Raw genomic sequence first — 26,697 nt, 5'->3', positions numbered from 1 at the left:
AGAAGGGGCAGAGTTCTGCTTGGACTTCTTGTGTTTCGTTTTGAACTTACACAAGGACTTTTTCCACAAAAGAGATCAGCCTAGTGAACGACTTTGGGAATGAGTAACGGTTCGCATTCTTAACTTCAACCAAGAGCAGGACCTGTGCAAGGTCCTGTAGAGTTTTGTCACCTCAAATAGCTTTGGGATTCATTTGGGCACAGTCGTTGTAGGTGTTGGAGCCGTGAGCTGGACCCAAACACCAGAGGCACACCTCATGGGGATCTGCACAGACATATATTTGCGTCAGTCCCTACAAGGTTTAAACCCTCTAGTTATATGGGTGATATGTATACTTGCACACTGGAAGAGTGCAAGAGGGGAAGAGTGATTTGAGAAGCCTTAACAAGGCTATTTGGGAGGATTCCAACCCTCTTCCCAAAATGTTAGATTTAGTAGCTCTAGTTGTTTTAGGCTTGTCCCTCCTGTGAATTATAGCCTGTTCACCTTGCATCTTATATTCTTCTGCGAGGCTACTTTCTGTAGACAGGCCTTTAAATGTTGCTCTTGTCACATTTGCCTGGCATTAAAACACAGAGGTCAAATTTCAGGCTCTCTCTTCCAAGGGAACCTAGGGTTTACTTTTTGTTCGCTGACTTAAAAGTGAGTGGATTTATGTGAAAATCTTGCTAGATTCTGGGGTGGGAAAGGAAAGGTAGTTTTCTACCTCACAAAAAAATTTAAATGTCTCTAAATTGTGCAAATATTTTTATAATACATCAATATTAGGAAAGCACAAATGAATCACCATTTGTGTGTAACTCTGAAGTTGGGTGGAAACAAATATTTCAATTTGATTTAAACCAATCACTACACTGGGTGATGCCATTTCCACACATTATTGTTTGTGCGCAATATAGTTTTATCAATAAAACTGCATGTGCAAATACAATTGCCAATTGAAAACGTTTTGTTTGTAATGGCAGTGCACTACCACTCCATGCATACTCCACTTTAAACCACTCCACTCTGCACCACTCCCTTCTACGCTACTCTAGTCTACTCTGCATCATTGCATCTATGCCAATGAACTCTACGTCTCTCCACTCTATTCTGGGTCACTCCACTCTGCACCACTCCACCCACTGCACTCTATGTTGTGCCATTCCAATCTATTCTACACCACTCTATGCCACTGCAGTTTATACCACTTTACACCAAACCACTACACTCTACGACAATGCACTCTATACAACTCTACTTGAAACCTCTACTCTCTATGTCACTGTGTTCTGCACCACTGCAATATACTACAAACTATTAAGCGCCACTCTACTCTACACCTCTGCAGTCTATGCCACTCTACCCTACACCACTGCACTCTACATAACTCCACTGTACTTTACTCAATGTCACGATCTAAACATTTCACACTACAGCTAAAGTCTGTGATTTTTAGATTCTTTGATGCTTTAGCCGTTTTTGAGGGGAAATCTGCATACATTATTCGAGAATAAGTTAGGTGGGATCGAATCAGCGTTCTGCATGGTGGTTCGACTGAATGAGCTAAAGGTTAATGCTGATAATAATTCAATGCAAGGTAATGGATTGTATTTGAACCAGATATTTGATTGTGAACTGTTCACTAATAAACTTTAATAACCATGCATCCCATTCAAGAGGGATAGTTGCAGATGAGTGGTGTCAGAGGCGCAGTACAGCTTACAAATAGATGTTTGGGGGCGAACGGGGGGGCACGTGAGGCTTGATTATCAAACAGCGTGCTGACCTCAGGAAAGTAACTCTTGATTAAAAAAGTATTCCGAAGTGTTTAGTAGCGTTTCATTTATTTTAGTTCAAATTTGGGCTACAGACGGTTGCACCCAGGCTGACAACAGCTTCGATTCTGAGATATGTTACTCTTCGAAGAGCAATATCTTATCACAGTGTATTTTCCAAGAACTCATACATTTCAGAAGACAAAGCAATACTCGTTTAAAATATTAATGTGAGATTCTTTGATACTGGTGACCATGAGGGCGAGCAACCTGATAAAATACACAAGCCACGCTCTCCTTTTTTGGTAGGCAAACCACTAGAGGGTAAGTGCACTGGATATTTTCACCTGTATTTGTAGAGGGGCGGGGGACTCTGGGAATTGTACTTGCAGCTGCCAGCCAGCCACATGCGTAAGAGATGAGGAATCTGGCCTGGAAAGTTACATATGCGAAACATAGCAGAGAGGAGGCTCCGACCATGCTCAAACCACGTATGCGAGTCTGGGAACAAGGTCATTCCTTCTCACAGCGTAACTACGATGCAATATTTGCACTGAGCACACAGAGGACAGGAGATCACAGCCGCAGATGGCGGCTTCCAGTGTAGTTTTGTTTGCGTGGAAAAACTTCAAAGCGGAGCAAATTTCCGATAGTTGCTTTCACTTCAAACGGAAGAAAATTTTAGAGCCTCAATTTCTAGTATGGAGGTGAAATAAAATACTAACCCCGGCAAATTATTTCGAATGTGTTTTATCAGACATTTAGGATATATTATTGATGACAAATTGGCCTATTCTCAGGGAAAAGTGAGTGAAGTATGCACATTTTGCATGGCTCCGAATGGGCACAGAACCATCTATAGCTTTCTGCCAAACCACTTGGAAAAACTTGAACGTGACCAATGTGAAAAAAAATGGTTATGTACATTCTTGCACCTACAAATGGGACAGGAACTCCTCGCTTAGGACATATTAACTATTTCCTTACATATTATTAGATGAAATTCCTGCTATATTCCAGATTGGATCTGCAGTTCTGGGAGAAAAAGAAGTAAATACCTTGCCCTTCTGTTCAGTAATTAATCATTTTAGCAAGTCTATTTGGAATTTAAGTGTGGCCAGACTAAAAGTTTAAAGAGTGCATTGTTCACACGCAAGTTACAGGTATGCAACTTTCTTTCCGTTTCTTTCCGTTTTCAAATTTGTTTTATGTTACTAGTGCATTCATTTTCCGTCTACGGGGGGTGTAAGTCCATTTGGAATGAACTTATCCTTATTATTTCTGGCAAAGGCCGTTCCCAAGCATTCTCTTCCATGAATTTGCAAGGAATATCCCTTGATGCCATTCTGTAACTCTCATCACCATATTCTAAACAAGCATTTGGAATGCGATGGGTCTCGCGTTTAGTCGAGTTAGAGCTATTAGCGTTGTAAATTACTAACTGGAGTTTTCTTGCCACATAAATTGAAAATATATAATAAAACAGTTGAAAGTTGAAATAAGCAAGCCAATTCAAAGCGCCACGGCCGCCGTGAGCACGGAGAGACACAAAAGGGAAAATAAGTTTGCTTGCAGGCAAACGTATTGGCAAACGTGCAATTATCCATGTAACAGGGTCAATGGCCAAACAGTAACAAAACTGCCCCCAGGAGGGACAAATGGAAAGCAGTTACCAATGGTGATAAAGGAGTTTTGAAAGGCTAGCCCATGAACCATGGCTGGGGTGGCTTGGTGTGTGTGAACTGAGGTGCACTGATGGAGTTGCGCCTGAGATCCCAGTACTGGAACAGCAGTGTGTAGTGACTGTAAGAACTGAGGTGCTCTGGCAGACAGTGTGTGTGGTGTTCTGGCACATCTGAAGGTCTTGGAGTGTGTGAACTGAGGTGCAATGATGGAGCTGCGTCCAAGGTCCCAGTACTTGAACTTCAGTGTGTACTGACTGTAAGAACTTAGGTGCTCTGGCTGACAGCGTGTGTGGGGTTGCACGGGCACGGCTGAGGGGATTGGAGTGTATGAGTTGAGGTGCCCTGATAGAGCTGCGCCCGGGTCCCAGTACTGGGGCAGCAGAGTGTACTGACTGAAAGAAATGAGGTGCTCTGGCAGAGTGTGTGGGGTTCCTAGCACAGTCACTGCTGAGGCTTGGAATGTGTGAACTGAAGTGCACTGATGGAACTGCACCCGGGGTCCCAGTAATACAGCAGCAGAGTGTATTGACGCAAGAATTTAGGTGCTCTGGCAGACAGAACATGTGGGGTTCCTGGGACTGGCACGGGTGAGGGCTTGGAGTGTGTGAACTGCAGTTCACTGATGGAGCTGCGCCCGAGGTCCCAGTACTGGAGCAGCAGAATGTACTGACTGTAAGAACTGAGGTGCTCTGACAAACAGCACGTGTGTGGTTCCTTGCACAGGCCGTTTCAGCACACAGACAGGCACACTTAGTAAATAAAATCCAAGCCAAGGAAGGGAGGGAGAAAGGCAGCTGAGAGAGGGTGCATAGAGCCCACAAAGGCCAAATATGACCAAGATAGCAGCCTGATTTATAGCCTTGTTTACAGCGAAGCTCAGAGGAAGAACGCTCTGCAAATGAAAAGGGATGTTTCCCTGGACAGGACCAGGAAACAAAGTAAAGAAAAGGTCCACTACAGACCAGATAAACATGACAAAGCGTAATTACACAGTAGTTGGTCTCTGCTCACACACAGAAGAAGGAGGGAGAAAGAGGCAAGACTGACCACTAGCAAGTAAGGATTTTTAAATGACACTGAAACTAACAAATTAAATAGCTGGAAGCCCTCAGTAGAAGTGTACTTAAAAGTATACAAGAGGTCATATGTTCATGCTCGGCCTAAAAACTGGTACTCACAAATATTTTTCAAGGGGCCAAAAATGTTGGTCTGCAGTGTAACTGAGGGCGCATTGATGCCAACGGTGTGGATGCTTGGAGGTATGGGGGAATGTAGCGGAAGCAAAGCATTTTCATCTGGTGGCTGAACTGCACAATGTGAAACCAGCAACTAGGGATCAATTCTTGCTTCCCCACTTGACCAAATTGTGTGATCCTAAGCAGTTGTTTTATTTCACTTTCCATCTTTTTTCTTTATTGCTACATATATGAGAACCTTGAAACACATGGCTGTGCGTTGTACAAAATCTTCTCCTGTGTTTGATTTATTAAACTACAATGACCTTCATGTATAATAGGAACCAATGCCACTGGAAGGGTGCATATAAAAACTGACATGCCTATTAGTTGTCAGGGTTGAAAGAAGCATGATTGTTTCTAAACTCATGTTTGAAAACTTTCACTTAAAAAAAAAAATACTCCTCAATGCACTCCTATTATCTGATATACTAAGGTAAAACGGTTCTGCATGTTAAAGAAATACACTTTTTGAATTATCAAGGGACTATCAAATGTGTATAGGTTTGGTGCAAGATGTCTTTAAAAACGAAGGTGTTCCTACCGTTAAGCGTGCAGGACATCCTTGCTACTTCTTTTCTTTAAACTCAATTAACCTTTAAGTAAATGCTTGCCCATTTATTTAACATCTTTTTAATATTAGTGCAGAACTGAGTAAAAGGAAGCCCAGTGGTATTGTTGATTGGGGGCTGTACATAAAAGTCAGGAGGGCCGCGTGTGCCCCCGGGCCTTACTTTCTCAATTCTAAAACATATGGGGACAAAAGTAACTTAGTACACTATAGTGCAGCCATTCACTAAAAATGCTTCAGGGAAACAAGTTTCGATAGTAGGACAGAACTCATGTGGTCATAGGGTAGTGACGTAATATGCCTCTACATCACTATAAAGGGGGTGGTGGCAGCATAACCCATGAGGCCAATGGCCAAGTGATTTGTAAATGTCACCAGAACGCCAAGGTGGTAATATAGTTCTATATTACAAGTTACCCATCATGCATTTTTAATTTTCATATTTGGTTTGGGGCCATTTGCTCATGTTTGCACTTACTGCAACTGAACACTGAACATCACTTCCCGGTGTCACATGATAATGAGGTCTGAATGCATTAATTCAAGCTATACTTGTTTGTGTGTCCAGATTTTTTGTTTGATTACATTTTCCTATTTACTGTGTTCAGCATTTTTGAACTGTGAATTTATTTTTACAAAATAGATTGTGATTAATGATTCATATAATTGTTAAGTGTCTTAATTGTACATATGCTAACCCAGACGTAATATTTGTCACTAGATGCAAATATTGGGCCTTTTAGTGATAGTTTGAAATGATTGGGCATCATATGAATATTTGGAATGTTGTTTCTTCCTTGAAATCTTAACATTAATTATTGTAATAGCAACTAGGGGTGACATGTTTATTGATATCAAAATAATTATGGTATGATAAAAACCTTGGGATAAATAATTTATCTGATTTACACTGACAGAAAACGTGGTAATGGACCACAGTAAATAACATGATGTGGTTATATGGCGATGGCCGTGGGGTTGTGTGAATCAAATAATGTTCAAAAATTAAAATAGGAATACTCACTATACAGATGAATTTGGATGTATGGACCTGTGTTTTAAATGTTTTTATTGTAAATATAGTAAAAATGTGTGTATATATTTTTATAGGCCCTAATGAAGTCCCATGGCAGGGGCGAAATGCATCACAACAAAACCTATATTTTCGGCAATTGAAGAAGAAAGAATAAAGAGATTGAAAATTTCCCAGGCTTGGATGCCTCCTTCATCTCAATGAATTGACTGCGGAATGACTCCTAACTATCACTATAGGATCTCTAGATGGACTTTTGTTCAAATCAGACATGATATTTTGAATATTGGAGCTGCAGCCATTTAGTGGACTAAATACAGCTGTAGAAATTGAGGTTTGATGGCTATCGGACCCTAAGGAGAGTGCACTATTCTTATATAATAAGGTATAGGCCTCTGTGGTGTAATGGAGCCACAACTACCAGTTTGTTTGATTGCCACTGGGTAGTTATAGTAAGGCAGATGTTGCATAGGAAATGTTGTTTTGTGTTGCTAATAACTTTGGCACCGTTTGACAGATCTCCATTAATTTAGTTTAAAAAGTACTCTTTTTTGCCTGGTTTGCACATGGAAGGTTTGGGTTTGATCCCTCATGAGGGAGCTGGGAAAGAAGGGGGGGTCCCAAAACACAAAATCCCCATGCATTTTCCATAGTCTTCTTTACGCAGGGCTGTCACAAACACTGCGGAATGGAATTACACTATGCTTGGCAGGAAACTAGATCTTGGTCCACAGATTGTGCTTTTTGTGATTTGGTGTAAGTCCGTTCAGTAGTTTTTGAGAAATTAAGGTTAAAAAATATTTGTATATCTGGATGGTTGAGTTTGAGGGAGTCTTATGATAGTTACTCAAACCTAATTTTAAAAAATAGAGCATTCTGATTGGCCCAGGGAGCTTTTCCCCTTGGGCTTTCTCGTTGCCACAGGAGGCAGACCCCCAGGGGATGGATCAAGTGCTCTGATTTGCTACCAGCAACATGAGAAAAATGTTGCTGGCAGCCATTACAGGACTTGGGGACTTAGTCCCCTGTCCTGGAGGTTAGGAAGGAAAAAGATATAAAGGCAGGGTAGGGACACCATGTTCCCCTACTATCTATGGGCCAAAATAGGAAAAATAAATGCATGGGTTTGCAGCAATCCCATGGGCCTACCACAGGATTGTGTCAAAAACAAAAAATATTTTTGGGGAGGGGGCGTAATTAGTGCCCTCCCTCCTTTTGCCAGTTTTGGCCACGCAGCCTCCCCTCCCCTTTTAATGATGGACATTGTGTTTTCTTTACATTTGCAAAGTGAAAAACGATCTGAAATCCTTGATGGAGGTGAATGCATCCTTCATTTATTGGAGCGCAATCACTTCTGTAGTGACCGTCTACGATGAGTGGGTTCTTTTTCATTATCTCCTGGTCTGAGAGCAGAGCCACAGTTCTCCCTTTTAATTGCTGCTGAGTATGCAAAGGAGTCAAATGACCTACAAGCTCCACCAATGCAACTTTGTTCCCACCATTTTCAAGGATGATGGACTGTGTGTTTTGTCTAAAATTGTATGTTGAAAAACGATCTGAAATTCTTGAAGGAGGTGAACACATTGTTGATTTATTGGAGCGCAGTGTCTTCTGTAGTAACTATCCATGATGAGTGGGTTCTCTCTTGTTGTCTCCTGGTCTGAGTGCAGAGTCCATGGTTCGCTCTTTTAAATGCTGTTAAGTATGCAGAGGCGCCAAATCACCAACAAGCGCCTCCCATTTGGTCCCACTCCTTCCTCATTAGTAGTAAGCAATAACACTGCCTCTGTGTGGGTCTGCCAGGCCCTGTTGCCAACTCCCTGCTCTGTATGTCCAAAAGCCATGCGCAGTGTAGGGTTGGCTGCCTGTGGCAGGTTTGCTGCAGGACCTGGCCACAGGCCAAGCCCTGAGGACTACCCCCTTGCTGCGATATTGAACAAGTTACTTACCTTTGGTAAAACATTATGGTAGAAACTCCATAGAGCTGCAGATTCCTTACCTTAGAATATTCCCCAGGTGTCAGACAGGATACTGAAATATTTGAGCAATCCTCTTGCACGCGAGTAGGTGATGTCGGTCATCCCCCGCATGGCGCTGTTGGTAGTGTCTGAGCTTGAACTGACATTGCAGTACCAAGATATGGGCCATCCCAGCAGGCCGACCTCACTTGACTGTTTTTCCACACCAGAAGCATGGAGCCAACCTGAGGAGGAGTGTGTAAAAAGTGAGGTCCTAAATGATCTCTCAATGTGAGAAGGCAGTTCGCAGAATGGGAAGATGGGAGGGTCGGTAGGAAATCTGTGGCTAGATAAAAGTCTTTACCAGATAAGGCATTACAGAAGGTAAGTCATTTGTTCATCTGAAAGAAACTTCTAGCTGCAGATTCCATACTTCGGAAAAGCTACCAAGCCCTGGACCCCAGATGTGGTACTGGAGGACTGAATGTGCAAAGTGCCAGTCTCACCGGACCTGTTGAGGCAGTAGTGTTTGGCAAACATGCGCAGTGATGCCCACATAGCTGCTTGACATGTCCAGGACTGTGACTCCTCTAGCTAATGCAGTGGTCACATGTGTAGGTCAAGTGGAGTGAGCTGTTAAGCCTTCAGGGGCTGTTTGTTGGCCATTGTGTATCAGATCTTAATGCAAAGGATGATCCTTTGAGAGATGTTTCTCTTTTGAAATGCCTTCCCTTCCTGTGCCTCTGCAATTCTAACAAGGAGTTGAGAGTCCACCCGGGATTCTTTGGTATGATGTTTTTCTGACGTAAACATGATTGACCACCTTTGGCAAAAGGATGCTGGGGTTCAAGTATCAGCTTGTCTGGTAAGAAGGAAGTGTATGGAGGAATAATTGAAAGTGCCTGCAATACCCTAACCCTCCTGGCAGATGTTATAGCTACAAGAAAGACAGTTTTGATTGTTATGAGCCATAAAGTGCAGCTGTGCATCGGCTCAAAAAAGAGAACACATGAGGAAGCCTTGCTGGGCCAAGGAAAGAACGAAAAGGAAAACTTCGGAAAAAGGTACAGAGAGGGGATCAACTGATTTGGATGAACCCCAAGATACATGTCCCATCGGCAGCCATAGATATGATAGTAATCAAATACCTAACTTCTGCTTCTGGAAAAGAGGCCTGCAGTAAGAGGAGGCTCCAGATTCTGTCATTCAGTTTCGCCAATCAATCACTTGTTTCTCCCTGCCATCAATATCAACTGGCTTCTATTATAAAAAGACAGCAGTCATGAAAGAGATCTAACAGTTGTCCCATGTTGAGTGCTAGCAGTTCACTTATAGCTCAGTGTGGGTTATCTGCAGACATCCGTAGCTGTATATCACAGAGAGTATTGTAACTAAAACTAACAGTATATGATATAGAGTGGGCATTAGGCCTGCCCTTTCCATTGCTCAATGGCTTTCTTGTATATTTCAATGCCCTGCTTCTAAATAGATGGTTTACTTTATATTCGTGTGTTTGCCCCAATCCTGTAGCAGTTAGGTTTCACCCTCATTTTTTATTAGTTCCGTGTACCATGCCATTGCTCACATCAGGGAACAACATTTTCTTTTTTTAATCATGCTTTGCTTAGCAGGCCATGGGAAGGCATATTCTGGAGCTGTCTATTTCTTTCTCTCTCCATTTGTTTCTTTAGCATAAATGCACAGCCCCATCATCCTCCGTTTACCTCCCTCGCTACTCACTGGCTCTGTATTTGCTGTATTACCATCCCAACAGTAAAGCACTGCTGTGGCTCAGTGTCTTTCTCTCTCTCTTTTACCCTAAACCTCGCTTTCACTCTGCTGCCCCCTACTATTGGTTTTGCCAGTACTCTTGAAAGCTGAGCCTGTAGAAACTGGCAAAGCCAATAGCAGCAGCCAGTCATCTAGAATTCTTATTTTCTATACTTCCAAGATGGCTGTAATGTTGCATGTAGAAGCAACATGGCAACTATTTTAAAAGTCTAGAATATAATGTTAAGCTTTCTGGGAATTTTATTTTTATACTTCCAAGATAGGCACCACATTGTGCGCAGACTCAACGTGCCATCCATTTTGGATTTACAGAAAAATAACTCTTCAAGCTGGCCAAACAATATTTTCTTTTTTCCCAAGATTTCCATCCTACTGCATCAACATATATGACATCAAAATTACATTGCTTCAATTAACAAATACATTTTGGGGTTAAAATGTTTGGCGACACCCTGGACAAAAATATGAAGTACTTCCTACAAACATATCATTATACTCCTGAGGTTCTGCACAATATGCCTTATATGATCACTAATAATTAAATCTAATGTATGTAATCTAATATGTTTACTAGTCTGTGTGCTTTAGACTGAAATCAGCCAATAGTCAATCTAGGATCGAATGGGCCACAAAGATTTCCTGCGAAGAAAATTAGTAGATGCCTTTGAGTACCTCAGATTTAGGCTTGCCTTCTTATGGTTCATTAAAATATAACTCTGGGTTAGTCTAGAGTATTTTCAAGAGACTCTAAAGGGCTTTACCACATTAGGATGAACGTCTACCAACTGAATGCTTTCAAGTGATCTTGGCAATGGTGCATCATTGTTTGACAGGAAAGACCAATGTGAATATCAGATTTTCCCACTTTATGTATTATGAACATGAGGAGAAGCACATGATCCTCCATCTCTTAACTTATAGACCTCAATGCAGTGTCCCAGATCTATGTCTTCCTATCTCTGACATGCATACACTTACTGTTACCATTCCTGGCAGCTTCGCTCTACTCCTGTTGCACTCACCAGCACACTGTACTATCCTAACCTTAACTCTGAGACAAGGAAGAAGCCTTCTCCTTTCCGTGGCCCACCATGTCTTGTCAGCATCATTTCTCACTTTGATGTACGTGGTGATTTAATAGAGTCCGTCTCAACAGAACCGAGTCCCTCAGGACCTGTGCGAAGAGCACAACTCGAAAGGTACTTCAGCATTTGCAGGTGTGCATCTCAGGAATCCTCTACAGTAAGAATCTGAAAAAATCACTTCCTGTCAAGGACTCTCTTTTCTTCTAAGCAGTGCGTTTGACATGATGTGAGGTCAGAAGAATCAAATAAATCAGTAGCCAGTGACCAAGCATGGGAATGGTGGCAAGAAACCCTAAAAATTAGAAGACATTAACATTCACAACATAACGAATGAGTTTGTCTGTGTCAAATGTATCTCCTTCCTGTCTGTGATGTGTATTAATATCTACTTCTCTCTCTCCCTCTCTCGAGGTAATTTGGTGATAGCACAAAGTGCGGTAAAGCACAAGGAATGCTATGATGTGGTGGTTTCCTGAACCGGACCGTCCTCGTTTCAGGAAGAGACTATGGTAATGACGTTGGTCAGCGCTAACCTGCGCCTCGTTTTCACCAGAGACAAAGAGTTGAAAGCCGCTGTGACCCTGTGACTAATCTCACTGCCGGGGGCAGCGCCAGCTTCTCGTGGAAATAGGAAAAGCCTTATAATTGCCACTTGCTTCCATTATTCGCCCTCTCTTGTGTTGTCATTCTCACGCAGTAGACGAAGAAAGCATTTTTGTGGTTTCCTTCCCCTCCCCCAACACCTTAGGAAAACACTACCGAGACATAACACGGGCCTTTGAAGTACATGGTGGCGGGCACTTCATTAGCATCAGCCCAGGCTCACTCTGAGGGGCCGTGAGAGCTCTCTCTCCGAGCCAGGCTCTAGCCTCTCAAAGTGCTGCTTTCCCACAAGGGAACATTCTTACCACACCACAAAGAAACATAAGCAGCAGGCGCGAATACCGCCACACTCCATTAGAAAATGTGCGATTCGTTGTTATGATGCCAAGTAAAGTATGGCACAGTGCTTCTTTCTGGTAGGAAATTATCTGGAAAGGTTTGTTATGTTCTTTTGTTTTCACAAATGACGTGTACAATCAACACCCACAGCAACAAAGCAGGCACATCCATCAGTCGACAGATTAGTCCTTTGCACATCCGAGTGTGGATTCCGAAGAACCCCATCCTGACAATGTAAATGGGAGAAAAGCAGGGTACCTGTTCTTCTGCTCAGTACGATGTTAATGAACATACGTGCAGCCTCTATCAGCGGGCTACATAACCTGTTTGGCTAGATACATATCGCATCCTGTGGATGATTTAATGGTAAGTATTAATGGACCTTGCATGGTTCATGCTCTCTCTTGTCAAGGAGGCCCAGTCACAAAGAACGCTAGAAAGGAAGTGGCAGATATTTCTGCCCCGATTGGCTGAGGTTTCCAGACGTACACCTGTGAAGGTCATGTGACTTTGTGAAGAAGGCTTTTATTCCTGCTGTATAGAGTTCTCCATAGCAAACGACTCCACCGAGGGGGATCAGGCTCTCCAATGCAAACACTCTCTTTTTCCTCTATGAGGAAGCGCTTTTCCCATTGGTTAAAACCCTTACCCTACACCTTCACCAAATCTGGGCATTATCTATTCCCTTTCTCATTCTGCAATGGGTTTTTATGCTACCCCATTGCTGAAGTAAAAATGCACCCCTTTCTAGGTTGAAAAGGAAAGTGGGGGAGATTGGGAATGACCAAATGTATGAGTTAGTGGGCATTCCCAAACTTACAAGATTAACCGCTACTTGTAACACCCACTTTCCATCCTTTGAGTGGCAGGGATATGTGCCCCAGTAAATGCCAGGAAACCTTTTGTGTAAAACTCAAAGAAGTAGTAAAAGGCAAATGTGTTAATGAGCACCCCTTTACATCTGAATTTACATTTCTGAATGGGTCCTAGGGCTAACTATATAAAAACTTTCACACATTACTTTTTGGATTCTACTATGAGAACACATGTTTTTGGATTCTACTATGAGAACACATGTTTAATAATGCATTCAATGCATGAGTATGCTGTGGACCTGTGGCATAGACAAAGCAAATTGCGTAGATTTGTTGTAGATGCTGCAGTGAACACTGAGTCACACAATCATAATATTAGTGCAGTAAAGCTCTTAAAGCTGTGAATTCTAACTAAAATAAGTATTGGCAATGCCAATTGGTCTGGCTAGTTTTAGGTGTTTGTATTTTTTATTGTAATAGTTCAATGATGCACGTGATATATTTGGATGCACAAACAAAAACATGCATACATGTTGGGTGGATGCATGGATAGATGTATGGCTGTTTAGCTGGGTGACTTTAGGTGTAATACATAGATGGATGCAAGTGTATGAAGAAGAATGAATGTTTGGTTGTTAGTTGATGTGTGGAGTTTTGGTTGTGGGTAGATGGATGAATGTTTAAGTGGGTGGATATGCGCTCTGGTGTGGGTAGATCAGAGACGCATGGCAGTTGTTGACTAGGTACATAGGTGTGGGTAAATGTTTGTACAGTGGTAGATAGAAGGACAAACAGGTGGGTTCATGGGGGCTGAGTGAGTAGATAGGTGAATCGTGGGTAACACTGACCCGCTCATATCCTTTTTTCCTGAGTATGCGGTGGCAGCCCCAAGTAGAAAATAACTTGTAAGGAAATGCCAAAAATATTTCGGCTTTACTGTTTTTGTCTGGTAAGTGTGGCACATATTCAAATGAAGTGGTCTATAGAAGTATGAGATGCCCACTAGAAGCAGTTGATTAAAAAACTACAATGAAATGCAAAACAAAGTACAACACAGGTGCCTTCATCATGAAAATGGTGCCTTTAATCAGTAACACATGCATGTACAGTTATTGTACGATTTGGTGTTGTAGTGTTGCAGTTCTGCTTAGTGACTATGGGGAGGTGTGGCGCTCATTAACAACTATGAAATATTGTTATTCCTGATGGGGTTGTCCTGTTTTTGTTAGAAGGATGTTTCTGCTAAAGTCTACAAAGGCAGATCTTGCAAACTGAGAAAAGACTGCATCCTGGAAATTAAGATGTTCCCCTACTCTCATTATGGAGAATGTTAGATACAAGAAACACTGTAAGTTATGGACTGCCTTGAACAGCATTTCTTATGATGCCCTGGGGAGTACTGGGACAAACCTGGAACAGTGTGTACCTTCATCCCTTAGAAAATTATATATAATATGTTTATCTTGTGACCTAAACTGCAAAACTGTCCCAGGCCATATCAAACATTAACTAAACAGGGCTGGACTGGGAACTCAAAGCAGCCATGGCAAATTTTGTCAAAACAGACCATAGGGTGCATAGCGAGTGAGCCTGAACACTGCAATGGGGCTTGGGGGTTCTCCCCCTGCAAGAACATTTGGGTAAAATAGCATGAACTGTGCATTCTGCAACACATTTTTCATTATATATTCAATTAAATTTGTTTCTAAAGCATAGTAAATGATGTCTTAACAATACAGCAGGATACAGCAATCATTATTGGCGTTCTTCAACGATACCCTCACCATCACCCTCTAACAGTGCCTCTCATCTCTCCATAGCCCCTCTCTAAGTGTTGGAACAGTCTACATCACACACCCATACAGAGACAATGAATCATACATGTGTAAATCAGTGTATAGAGAATGTTGGCAAAGGGGACTACAAGGTGTAGAATTCACATGGCATCCATACTGGTAGACATTTTATAAGAGTGCCTGGTCCGGGGAAGCATAAACTCAAGATTCAGGTTGTAACGCAAGAGTTAGGGTTGACTTTACTAATAACATTTTATTTCTACCCAAAATATTTTTAGGAAAATTGGAATAATCAAGGACTTGGAAAAAAAACATAACTTTCTAACCTGTACCACGCAGCATGCAGCTCTTAGATGGCAGTCATAGCTCACTGTGATAGATTTTGATTGTAACTTATGAACTGCACAGTGACAAACGCAGCTCTGTGAGCAAAGCAGTATCCCACTGAGGTATGGCCACAAAAAACCTGTTCTGTGATCTCCATAGTGTACGACCTTTGCAGCAGGCATTTTAACACTCCGCACTAACTTAGATGAGTCAAAACTGCCACTAGACAAAACCTGATCTCTCTCCAGCAGGCACATTCATCACCAGAGTTATCTTGGCATTTTTACTGATGGCTACACAAGGAACTCTGCAGTGCTTTTAAAAATGCTGAACTACTATATAACCGGCCCTTAGTAACTAAAACGCTCCCCACCCTTCCGGGAAACGCCCAATGCCCGGTACGGCCAGTCCGGCCTCAAAATTAAAACTTGTTGTGGAACCATAAATTGTAACACAAAGAATTGTTTTCAGATTTGTATTATCCCGCTGTTTGTCTTGAAACCACATCCTTTCAATGTAGTTCACTGCTTACTGTTATGTTTTGTCTTCCTGTATTTGGGAAATACAAATGCCGAGAAAGCTAAGGTCCTGCTGGCTGGCGTTCAGCAAGACTGTGAACTGGCCTCCTGGGAGCCAGTGCCTGAATATTTATTGGCTTTTAAGGCACACGCAACACTAAAGATCCCGATTTGCATTGAATAAAAACTGTAATAACCCAAGTGCGGGATTCCTGGTATATTAAACTTCAGTGGGACAAAGCTGTGGCCTGATCACAATGATTGTTCGAGCTGTCCCACCCCCTAAAACTACATCACTGCAAGATCACACAAAACCTCTCATAAGCCATGAATTTTCAGTCTCAACTTCTATTCTGCTCACCAGAAAGGTTGCATAAAAACCCAAGATACAAAAGAAACTGAGGTATGCCACCGAGGGCATCCAACGTCCTCGACTCCTGCATCATTCATTAAAGGGGTTTATCACACGTTCAGAACTTATTCCAGTTCATCAGCATTTTTCAGCACTGCTTCAGACTAAGATTGGCCGTTTTAGAGTATTTTATGTTCTCCTGATGCAGAAAAATATATATTTGTGCATGTTTGGGCTTACGAAAATACCCTGAGCCTCTTTCATTATTATTCATAAAAATAAAATGACAACCCAGAATGAGGAAAAGCATTCCTGTCTTCTCTTCAACTGATCACGAACATCAGGATCACTTTGGAACTCTCATATGAAATGTATGGGCATGCCTGTTTATTTTTGTTTGTCGGGTAAGAAGAGGCATTTGCTCCATCCTGATGCCATGCATCTTCAAACTTTGTGTAGAAGTGTGTGCATTTCACGGACTGTGACTGATATGTAGTTTCACTTTACCCAACCCATCATCTTGACCTAGGTGTCCTACCTAGCATGGATGATGCATGAGGCAGAGAGTATTTGGGTGTTCCATCTGTCTATCAGGGTTTCCACCGACATTAGGGTCAACGTGGAAGCTCTGCAGCTCAAAGCACCTATGCTAAAAGTCCTACTCGGGGACTACTGCAGAAGTGAAATGGGAATATTTAGCATTGGTGAAGCAACTGTAAGTGGGATCCAAGCAGTGTGTTGCCAGCCCTCTGGTCACACTGTAGCGCAGGGCAAATTTTGTACCATTTTATTAAACAATGCCATCTTCAAGAAGCTGTCAATGATTTTAAAATACATTGTGATGGTCTAGAGGTTTAGAACTTCACATCTTTAAACACCACTTTTTTCACAAGAAATACAAAGCAAGTCACATCTTACCCACTCATGAGTTGCCCTAACTATTCACCCTCGTCCTACAAGCCGGACTTATAAAAAGTCTGAGCAATATTTTTCTGGCGATAATTCACCAGCATCGCCCGTAAGGAGAGTATAGTAGAAAAGTAAACCGCTCTTTTCTTTTAACGATTTTGATTTATGGATCTTGCAAACTCAATACCTTCCTAGATAAGCCTTGAGCTCGGTTCGTGCTACCCAAGAGTAAGTCAAAGATGCTATAATTAAAACTTTGGTTTTCCAGAGGGCAGTCTTCCATGCCTGGGTGTTGTGGGAGCTCAGCTTCAGCACACACACAAATATCAAGTAGCTCTTCCACTCGTGCCTTGCCAGGATATGTTTACATCATATAAAAAACATTTCAAGTAATCATTTGATCTCTGAGGCCTGAACGTTATTTATCATACGATTATGCCTCCCACCAAGTTGCATTACACCAAGGCTGAGTAATGTTGGTGCCCAGTGCCCCTCGTTAATTCCAAAGGTTTAGATACTTCAGAATTCGCATTTGTGAGTTGTTCACCTACTGTTAGTAGCTATTCACATTCGATATAATATATTCCTTCGAAATGTATCATAATATACATTACAGAACATGCATAAGATGAAAGATTTTATAAGTTGTTTTCAGTATCACTAAATAAATTGTTAGAAATGCAAGTCTATAATGTGATATATTATTGACATCACTGTGCACAAAACCGATGCTACTTTGAATATAGATGAAAGGCATTTTAGTTCTGGATCGTACGGGAGTAATAAGTAATACTTGGTTGTTTACCTAGCGCCTGTAGGGGAGTTTCTCTGATGGAGCTGGAGGTATTTTACAAACTATTCATACAGTACAGGCTGTCGATATTTGAACTTGTACTACTGCATCTCCTGAACCTCCTGGACAATCTTACCAACTGTCCTAATAGTACTCTACTTAAAGATTTTAGGATTCGTGATTAAGTGATAACACACCCCACATATTCTCGCAAGTTATTTATGATATACTAACAAACCTTTTAAAATGTAAAAGTCTTTGGAATCAGACGCCATAGGCCGTTCTATCAATCCTGCAATGTAGAAATATTTCACTCACGGCAATATTAGACACGACCAATGTGAATTGTTTCTGATAAACTGAAGACCAGTAAAGCTCTACACCAATGTCATCTTGAAACTCAACTTATTTTGAAAACTCTTCATAAGTACTTTTAGCCCTCTCCTCCCTCTTCAAATCAACTTTGACTGTCCTGTGAATCAACTTTGACTGTGCTGTGAATCAACTTTGATTGTGCTGTGCCAGAGAATGTTTTTCCACAGGTTGAGTTACTTTTACCACCCCGGCATGACAAATAATTACACCCCTGCAAAGGTAAGGCTGACTCAATGATATTTGCCATTCAACTGATAATGGTCAATTTTTTTTAGACGCATCATCTGTTATTATTAATTTCTGTGGCATAGTGTGAGCGCCTCATGCCCATTGTTCATCTGTTTACTACTTTCTACTGTAAAGTTTTGGGATTATTTAAAAATGAGAACTGAATAAGGATTATGTGCATACTTTTCACATTCCTCATTCCAGTTGTATCCGTTTTATAGTACTTAATATTCTTCTGATGCAGACAAATATATATTTGTGCGTGGTTGAGCTTACGAAAATACCCTGGGCTTCTTTCATTATTATTCATAAAAATAAAATGACAAACCAGAATGAGGAAAATCATTCCTGTCTTCTCTTCAACTGATAACGACATCAGGATCACTTTGGATCTCTCATGTATGGGCATATTTGTTTATTTGTGTTTGTCAGGCAAGAAGAGGTATTTACAGGATAGAATAAATGATAGACGCAATGGAGCAAGACCTTAACAATACATCACAGTGCAAAAAACAATATACATACAGGCAAGCATTATGTTACAAATTGTGACAAGGAGTATACACCAATCAAAGCTAGCACAACGCACTATTGGAATCATTAAATGAATAATTAAATCAGGTAAGGAGTCATTACTACATAAGGACCAGAGGGAAACATATAGTGGCCTTTTCATAAAGATAAACTCCCACAGGAGTAAATCTAGTGTACCTTATTTGAGTAACGTTATAAGTGTTGGCTATTTACCATTTATGAGTGTAAAGTTATTCAAAAGGGTAGACATACGTCTCCACACCCCCTGAACTCAGGGGGTGGAGACTAATTTATGAGTGTAACATTACTATTTGTAAATTTTCACATCTAGACGGAGGTCTCCACCACTAGAGGGGAGATCTCCCTATGGAAAACTAATGGAAAATATAAAAAGTTTATTAAACCTTAAAAATAGTAAAAGTATGTTACATTTAAATGTTAATGTAAATTAATCTAAAATATTTATTTTAAGTGTAGAATAAAATGAAAAATGCCACAGCATTAGTAGCTTAATATGTAATTAAATATGCAATAATTTATAATACATTAAATTGAATTAACATAACATTTCTTATGTTTTCATTAAAAAATAATCTAAAACATTTTTATTTATTTACTATGGGGTAAATATTCTGTAAAGGTATGTATGAAATTAAAATTAATGTAATTATTATTTTTTAAACTTAAAGTTACATTAATGCTTACATTTCGAAAGAACATTATTAACATATTTATTAGTAAACTAATGTACGTTTTATCTATATATAATGTTTAACAACAAACAAATTTATATTTAAACAAAGTTAAAATAAGGTAATTTAATACATCATTTCATATGGGCTGTTTGTTATTTTAAGTCTCTTCTTCCATTATTTTCTATGGGAGTGTGTTGCAGTACCAGTGGGTCCACAAGCGATGCTGGACTTACTGCGCTCTGAAATGGAGTACTTTACAACATGGTCCTTTGTGGCTGTAGTAGCTATAGAAGTGCAGTTTGTGAATAGCAGTGGGATTAGGCCAGATGTACCCACCCTGTGTCTCTGAGACAATGCTTTAGTGCATATGTTCTCTACTCTTTTGGGGTGAGTGCATGTCCTTCCATACCCCTCCCTAAACCCCACCTTAGCCCTCCCTTAACCCCTCTTACTCCTAACTAAACCCTCTCCCCCTTTAGTTGTAAATATTCCCCATTTTCAGGCACTCCCCCATAGTTCCAATATTTACAACTGAAATGTATACCAGTATGTGTGGATATCTCTGCAATTGGAATAGGAGAGGTGGAAATGCAAACCTCAGTACATTGGTTAGTGAACAACATTTTGTAGTGCATTAGTGCTACTACTGTGATGCTACTAAAAATACTACAAAATGCAGTTGATGAATAGGCCTCATTGACGCATATTGGGGCAAAACAAATTCACTGTGAATCGAGGAGTTAAACAACATATGTCCAGAGGTAGAAGCCAGTAAGGTACCAGTCCAGATACATACAAGTCAAAGCAAATAGACGTATGAAATACATTGGGCAGTTTGACCATAGCAAGGTATGATTTAGCTTACTGAAGAAGTACTTATATGTCGGAACATTTTGAAAATGTTGATAGTAGGTGCTTTTCTGCAGGAGAGAAATAGCTACTGTCATCATTTAGGGGCTGCTACAGAGACAACCTGTTTCATGATCTTAAGGCCAGATATACTACACTATTTAGTAGTCAATCAATAATAACTTTATTCGGATTCATTTTGAAATCCATAAAGGTGCACATAAAAACATACAATGGCAATTATAGCAGCTATGAATGCTGAAATATAAAAAAGACAAAAAAAATAAGATACAAAATTTAAAATAGCATAGACCTGCAGGTTCGTACGGCGAATTTAAAAAATCCCTATATAAAAGACAACTTCTTCATTGGTAAGCAACTGTAAAAATCTCAGAGCAAGCCTACACTGACCAACATCATGACAATATTTCTTTAAAAGTAGGATTAAATAAAGCTTAGTATATCTAACATAAAATGTACAAAAAACATAAAATGAAGCAAATTTTTGTCTTGATGAGTCATCATAGGGGCACCACTTGACATGAAGATTATGTACAAATCCCAGAGGAAAACAATGGAGATATTGTATGGTGCCCGCCCTGAAACGAAAAAGCAAGGAACGCTCCCAACGAATACGGGCAGACCAAATATAATCAGCTGATTAGTTCAGTTCCCTCAAACAAAGGTATTTGTCAACATTGGACTTCCCCTCCATACCTCTAAGTCACCTTAGGTCTATGTAATCATAGAGTGCTTTGGATACCGCCTTCTTGTTCACCCCAATACAGGAAGATGGGTCAGTAAACAGATTTAGCTTACCCACTTCAGTAAGTTCACTTTTTACATAAGCAAGCCAGGGAAAAGAAGGGCCATGATCCAGATCCAAGCAGTCCCTTATTATCTCCTCTGTCAGTACAGCCTCAAAATGTTGCCAGACAGCTAAGCATAACATGATCGGCCGGACCCTTATCAGATCCCCAAAATAGGAAAGTACTAATTTATTGTGGCAGATGAAGTGTGAAGCTGAGAAAGGGACCAAAAGCAGCCTTCTACAGAGACTATTCGCTTCCTGTTGAAAGGCCATAGACTTAGCAATTACCCTAACTTCAGACCTATACATAGCAATGGGTACGCACTGAGAACTATGGCGGTCATTCTGACCGCAGTGGTCCAAGCGGTTCCCGCCGAAAGACCGCTCCGCGGTCAAAAGACAGCGGCGGCCATTCCGGCTTTCCCGCTGGGCCGGCGGGCGACCGCCAGAAGACCGCCGGCCGGCCCGCACAGCGGGACAGCCCCTTCAACAATGAAGCCGGCTCGGAATGGAGCCGGCGGAGTTGAAGGGGTCCGACGGGTGCAGTGGCACCCGTCGCGATTTTCACTGTCTGCACAGCAGACAGTGAAAATCTTTGTGGGGCCCTGTTAGGGAGCCACTGCACTGCCCATGCCAGTGGCATGGGCAATGCAGGGGCCCCCAGGGGCCCCACGGCAGCTGTTCCCGCCATCCTGGTTCCGGCGGTGGACACCGCCAGAAACAGGCTGGCGGGAAGGCGCTCGGAATCCCCATGGCGGTGCTGCAAGCAGCGCCGCCATGGCGGATTCCCTGGGCCAGCGGGAAACCGCCGGCTCCCCTTTTCTGACCGCGGCTTTACCGCCGCGGTCAGAATCGGCCAGGAAGCACCGCCAGCCTGTTGGCGGTGCTTCCGCCGCCCTCCGCCATGGCGGTCATTGACCGCCAAGGTCAGAATGACCCCCTATATGTTTTTAACATTGGTACCAGAACCCCACCCCTGGACTGAGGAAGATTTCATAGTGACCCAATGGTTGCTAATAGTTTAATAGAACTCTGAGCAATATTATGTGTCCAAGAACCATGAGCAGAAAAAAATAATACCCAGATAAGGAAATACATTAACACTGCTCAGGTACTGATTGCTAAATGTCATTTTGGATATGATCTGCACTTTGGACCACAAACCATAATGTGGGATTTATTAAAATGTGTTTGCAAATCCAGGGAGGGCTTTAAACCAACAAATGTGTGAACTAACTGACATAATGCCCTGGGGGGCAGCTAAGAGCACAGCCACATCCGCCTAGAGAAGCATGGGCAGTGGTTTACCCTGAATTACTGGAACTTCAGGAGTAACCTGAGTCAAGTGAGATTGCAAATCATTAATATATAAAATGAATAAAAGAGGAGCCAAAACACACCCCTTTTTCACTCCACATTGGATTCTAATATCCCCTGTCACATCATCTTGCATGCTGATGCAGACCCTGGCCCTCATATCTCTATTAGCAAGAAAATGAAATAAGACTAAATCCAGACCTTGCACAGCTATTGAGTGCCAAAGTTTACCGCGATTCACACAATCAAATGCTGACAAGAGGCACATAAATGCCCAGTAGAGTAGAGCCTTTTTAGCCACAGTGTACATGCTTAAAACCAAATTAAGGTTAAAGCATTGCTCAATGCTTCCAACTTTGAACCTGAACCCAAATTGACATTGGTGAAGAAGAGACTTGTCATTTACCCAGGCCATAACCCTATTATAAATAATACAGCCAAGAATCTTCTCTATAAGTGAAATTGGCTGATAACATGCCAGAGATGAATGATTCCCTTTTTTAAATGTAGGGACAATAATGGATGTACCCCAAATCTCAGGTAAAAAAGAGTGAGATAAATTATCAAAAACATTAGTTGATAAAGGGACCCACAAAGCAATATTACATTAAAAAAGATCAATAGGGGCCCCATCTGGACCTGGAACCTTTCCACCCACGCTCTGAATTACGGCTTTCTCCACTTCTTCAAGGGTAGTCCGAAAAAAAGGTACCAAGGTATAATCCATACAAAAAGGAACAGAGTATGGGGGAGCTGCTTAAATAGCATGAAAGTGGTCCTCTCAAACACTGGGAACAATATTACAAGAAATAGTACTAGGCAATCTTATAGTGCGCTAAGCGTCTGTCACTGTTACACTGTTTAGAGGCCTGGACTAAGATTTCCCATTGTGCAGACACAAACACCTGCCAGCGCATCACTGAGGTTTGTTTATAATGTTTGGGGAGTTGTACTATCAAAACAGTATACCTCGGTTAGCACCAAGTGCCAGCTGAAAAGCCTGGTTTGCAGCAGAGCAATCTGAGTTAAACCACCTGGGGTGTCGGCCAACGATTCGACCGGTTTCAGAAGGACCTTCCTGATACAAGGTCACAAGTTTAAAAAAGCTTCCACTATCCAGAAACCTAGCAGCTCTTCAGCAAAGTACAGATTAATCTGTTCAAAATTGCCTTTAATTACTTCTGCCAGGGTTTGAGCAGGGTCAGACAATCTCCACACAATGTTAGGTTATCAGAGTTGGGTTTCAAGTGACATGCATCAACATCCCGCCTATGCTTCCCCCTAAAGCGCAGAGATAACATGGCCTCTGTGAGGTTATGATCACTACAACATGGAGAAAGGATCCTACCATGCAATATTAGGTCCTCCAAATTCCGAGAAAAAAATACATACTCTATTATTGACAATCTTAGCTGCTCCTTGAAAATAGGGACAGTGCAAGTGGGCAAGCCGGAGATGGCTAATACATTGACGAAGTCAAAAGGGGCGAGAAAATAAACTAATTCAGTACTACAGTGATCGATAGAGGCATAAAACTCCTAATGTAAATCCTCATAGTTCACACTAACTGAACAGTAAAGTCACCAGCAAGGCAGAGATACAGAGCAAGCCATATCATCAGCTAAATCTGATATAAATTTAAATAGAGGAGGACATTTTGAATTGGGAATAGACAATCCCATTTGCAAAATCAGAGTGATTGCAAATACTAACATGTTATTCTGACAGTACTAATCTCGTTTTTAAGAGCTGGTAAAGATTTACCAGTTCCTAGAGTGAATATCGAATCACAATTTGGAAGGCTTTTGCTATGGGCATTACTTCCAAATGCCAATTCGGATTCATATTTATCAGTGGTTTGTGACTGGAATTGATACATTACCAATTCCCAAGTTGGTGCAGTACCTTATTTGCAAAAGAGAAGGACCACTGCAGGGAACCACTATCAACTCTCACTGAAATTTAAAAAAAAGGAACACTTTATTTTTAAAAGCAGCCAGGTTTCTTTTACACGCATTGGGGTTCTATAAAAAATAATAATTTAAAAGTCAATTACAGGGATGTAAGTGCGCTGACACTTGCAGGCCATTATCCGTGGGACTGAACCAATTGTATTGATCAAAAATTGCAACCTGCCTGATTAATGTTCACGTGGTAGGTTGTTTTGCAACTATATTTTGGAAGCGTCTTGCAAGAACATAGGTCGGTTCGCAAAAAACAAATGCTGGCTGCAAAAGGAAGAGTTTCAATTTGCGACCAGTATCTTAGAGCCAGATGTAGGAAGCCTTTTGCATGTCGCAAACTGCGAAAAACGCAATTTGCGGCATGCAAAAGGCCTAACGCGATGCACATCCTCAAATTGCGAGTCGGTACCGACTTGCAAATAGGAAGGGGTGTTCCGCCATGCTGAGTTGCTTTGTGACCGCGAACTCGCAGTTACCACCAGTGTCACACTGGTGGTAACACATTCACAAAAGGGAAGGGGTCCCCATGGGACCCCGTTCCCTTTGTGAATTCCGAAAATAATATTTTTTCAGAGCAGGCAGTGGTCCTATGGACCACTGCCTGCTCTGAAAAAAACGAAACCAAATGATTTCGGAAGTTTTTTATTTTTTCAACTCGTTTTCCTTTAAGGAAAACGGGCTGCAAAAAGAAAAAAGAACTGCTTTATTAAAAAAGCAGTCACAGACCTGGAGGTCTGCTGTCTCCAGCAGGCCACCATTCCTGTGAATACATGGACTCGCTATGTGGTTGCAAAATGCGACCCTCCTCATTAATATTCATGAGGTGGGTCTTTGCGACACCATAGCGAGTCGCAGAAGGTGTCTGAGACACCTTTCTGCATACAATTTTGCGAATTGCAAATTGCGAGTCGGTATGACTCACAATTTGCAACTCGCAAAATTGTAGTTTGCTACATCTGGCCCTTAGTACTTTGGGGCCTTTGTGTTTTGATTTGTTGGGACGTTGAGCCATTGACCTCTTTTGCTTCTATATATTTGAACACCTCCTCATACCGTGACTTTTCTTAAGAAGGATTGTGTCATGTTACAATAGACTACTTTATATTCAGACATTTTGAGAGGTTAGCACAAACTTGCTTCATTTAGCAGTCATTCAAGAACCTTGATCTTTTGGAACAAAGAATCAATCAATTATGACTATTACTTCACAATATGTTATGTTATGTTAATGCTTTCTTGTCTCTAATATGTAATGTGAAGGAGGATTCAAAGTGCAACCTGCAACCAATGGACACGCATGCTGCTATCTACAGGCATTCCACTAGAAAACACAAAGGATACCTGAAGTCATTACAGTTCCTCACCCAGAAAAACTAGAAATATTTGAATTGCCTTACAAAAGAACATCCTTTAGGGATGCAACTTTTGTGTTCTATTCTACAACACACAATAATGCTACCAAGAGAAAATGATGGACAAGAAGACTCTAAACAAAAACAGATGTCTGAAACGGTTTGGTTAGATAGCTGCAGGCCCTCATTATGTATGTCCTGCAAATCATAATTCGAGTTCCAACTGGAGGCCCAAAATGTCTGATTGTGGTCTAGAAAATAGTAGCCAAAGAGTAATCATTATGGTCTGTTAGTACCCCGTTGTTTTACGTGAAATCAAATAGTTGCAGATGTAAGATGCTCACCTGACTAATAGTCTGCTCATAATTAGATCACAATGGAACATATTGATATCCTCACTACAACGACCAAAGACGAAATTACTTTAAAATCATATCTAGCATCTAACATTCCAAATTGCATTTGGGGTCGAAAGTAGCAGAACTTTCTCTGCTGTGCACAATCTCGTTGAACATGTTGATCTTCATTTTAAAGTGCTGGCAACATAGCACATTTCATAAGCAGTCAAATTCACACAAAGGAGATAAAAGGAAAACATTTTTCTGCGTGTCCGAGAGTTATATATATTGCAATTCTGAATTACATTCATTGCATGGCATTTGACATGTATAATGCTTCCTTATGTTGGTTTCCATATTTTGTTAACATTTAACATAGAAAGAATATAATGCCACTCCAGATAGTCTAACTCCTTTGAAGTTTCCTTTTGCAGTTTAACAGCCTTGGCTACACATAAGTTGGCCACAGTGGTCATGTCCACATAAGTGTGAGCCGCAATGTTAGAAGATGTCTTATCAACCGTAACATGGGTCGTCTGCATCGTAGAACCATGAGACTTTCCCAGAGCAGTGATACAAATGTCCTTTAGCACAGACAGTTTAAGGGTAGCAGGAACATTTCCTAGGACATCTTACTACTCAACTTAGATGTTATGTTATTTGTATA

At 41.3% G+C, this 26,697-nt stretch overlaps 1 protein-coding gene and 1 long non-coding RNA gene across 2 annotated transcripts in view; one reads left to right on the top strand and one right to left on the bottom strand.

Moving 5' to 3' along the window:
• Positions 1-16,171, top strand: part of LOC138259062 (uncharacterized) — a 100,556-nt gene extending 84,385 nt beyond the window's left edge. The window contains exon 4 of the long non-coding RNA XR_011198632.1: positions 11,527-16,171. This is a non-coding gene — a long non-coding RNA (uncharacterized lncRNA). The remainder of the gene's footprint in view (positions 1-11,526) is intronic.
• Positions 1-26,697, bottom strand: part of ADAMTS9 (ADAM metallopeptidase with thrombospondin type 1 motif 9) — a 704,469-nt gene that overhangs the window by 251,817 nt on the left and 425,955 nt on the right. The gene's annotated exons all lie outside the window — the stretch shown is intronic.

This window comes from Pleurodeles waltl, chromosome 9 (assembly GCF_031143425.1).
Source record: "Pleurodeles waltl isolate 20211129_DDA chromosome 9, aPleWal1.hap1.20221129, whole genome shotgun sequence".
In the NCBI taxonomy this organism is placed as follows: domain Eukaryota; kingdom Metazoa; phylum Chordata; class Amphibia; order Caudata; family Salamandridae; genus Pleurodeles; species Pleurodeles waltl.
Note: the sequence above shows the minus strand (reverse complement) of the source record. Positions and strands in the feature narration are given on the sequence as shown.